Genomic DNA, 2,502 nt, shown 5'->3' with positions numbered 1-2,502 from the left:
CGCCAGAACTACAAAATTGTAATTATCATGTGACTAATTTTCACGTGAACATTACTAGTTTTCAGTTTTGGCTCGCTTTCTGACGGATTGCTAGAGCCAAAACTGAAAATTTGTAATTTTTACGAGAAAACCAGTAATTAACACGTAAAAACGCTAACTGACAGGGTTAATTACTCATTTTCACGTGATAATGGTAACCCCAGGTTTTTGGCGCTAGTAAGCCGTCATACCTATTGCGACGCTGAAAACACAATAGTTGTTGTTGTGTTAATGCTGTAGCTGACACCAGTGTCAATATGCAAAATCAATTCAGCAAACGCTTACCACTCTGGACAGAACGCTGCGAGGCTGTTGATTTTCAATGTGTGTTTACGCTAAAGCACCCGCAAGGAGGATGGTATGTTAAAAGTAGGAAAGTCAGAAAGAAACGAGTCGCGTACAGTGATTGTAAACCATTCACGCACAGATCGATACACAGACAGAGACACAGACAGAGACACAGACACACAGACAGACACACAGACACAGACACACACACACACACACACACACGCACGCACGCACACACACACACACACACACACACACACACACACACAATAACATTAACGCACACATATAAATACACACAAACTCACACACACACACACACACACACACACACACACGCGCACGCACGCACGCACGCACACTCGCACGCACACATACGCACACACACACACATACACACACATACACACACACGCACACACACACAGACACACACATACACACACACGCACACTCACACACACACACAAACTCACACACACACACACACACACACACACACACACACACACACACACACACGTATTATCGTTCTCTGTCTCCCTGTCCATCTGTCTCTGTCTTTCGTTCCACCTATCTCTGCCAATCGCCGTCGTACGTTTTCAAAAAAGCAGGTTTTACTGCAGTTCAAAAGACAGCCAATGATTCAATCTCTTCGCTCATTTTCTGTCAGAACTTGCCCAGTCGGCAGTCAAGACCTTCACTCCCTCACATCTCATTCTGACGTGTTAACTGGTGATTTTGAGACCGCTTTTTGAGTTGTCAGAACTTGCCCAGTCAAGACCTTCACTCCTTCACATCTCATTCTGACGTGTTAACTGGTGATTTTGAGACCGCTTTTTGAGTTGTCAGAACTTGCCCAGTCAAGACCTTCACTGACACTCCTTCACATCTCATTCTGACATGCAAACTGATGATTTTGAATCCGCTTTTTGAGTTGTCAGAACTTGCCCAGTCAGGAACTTTACTCCTTCACATCTCATTCTGACGTGTTAACTGATGATTTTGAGACCGCTCTTTGAGTTGTTAGAACTTGCCCAGTCAAGAACTTCACTCCTTCACATCTCATTCTGACATGCTACCTGATGATTTTGAGTCCGCTTTTTGAGTTGTTAGAACATGCCCAGTCAAGAACTTCACTCCTTCACATCTCATTCTGACGTGTTAACTGGTGATTTTGAGACCGCTCTTTGAGTTGTTAGAACATGCCCAGTCAAGAACTTCACTCCTTCACATCTCATTCTGACATGTTAACTGGTGATTTTGAGACCGCTCTTTGAGTTGTCAGAACTTGCCCAGTCAAGAACTTCACACCTTCACATCTCATTCTGACCAGTCAAGAACTTCACTCCTTCACATCTCATTCTGACGTGTTAACTTGTTAATTTTTGCAATACATCCAGTGCCTCCCTCGTGAATGAAAACTGGACACAACGAATTAAGAGTATTAAACAGGTGATTTTAAACTGGGAAAAACGGAATCTTGGCATATTTGGTAAAATGTGCGTAATAAAAAGTTTTTTGATTTCCCAGTTTGTTTATGTTATGCAGGCAATATGCATCCCTGAACCTGTGTTGAAAGAAATTAATACGATATTGTTTCGTTTTCTTTGGAGGAAAATTAATTGTAATAAGAAAGCGTTTGAGAAAGTGAAGAGAAGTGTTATGTGCAGTGGAATAGGAACAGGAGGAATTCAAATGATTGATATGCAAATATTGCAAGAATCTATTCTGTGCGGCTGGCTTGCTCAGCTTTCGAATATGAATAACAATAGTACATGGACTTGGATTCCTAGATTATATTTCCGTAATTTTGGAACAGATTTATCTTGTTTTAATTCAATTATTGGTCCTAAAAAGTTTAAAGGGTTAGATAGTCTTCAGTCCTCCTTCTGGAGCAAAGTACTGCGAGTCTGGTTGGAACATAATACACTGCACTCTCCTTCATCTCTGAAGATGGCATGCATATGGAATAATGTCGATATAAAATATCAAAATAATGTAATTTATTTTGACAACTGGGCAAAAAAAGGAATAACACATGTCAATGACCTTTTAGAAAACAATTCCATTTTGTCATTTCAAAATGTACAGAACTTAATTGGTACTTCACCAGAACTCTATTTACAGTACATTGTTGTTCACTCGGCGTTGTCTCGTTATTTAAAGAAT

This window comes from Littorina saxatilis, unplaced genomic scaffold (assembly GCF_037325665.1).
Source record: "Littorina saxatilis isolate snail1 unplaced genomic scaffold, US_GU_Lsax_2.0 scaffold_836, whole genome shotgun sequence".
NCBI lineage: Eukaryota > Metazoa > Mollusca > Gastropoda > Littorinimorpha > Littorinidae > Littorina > Littorina saxatilis.
Note: the sequence above shows the minus strand (reverse complement) of the source record.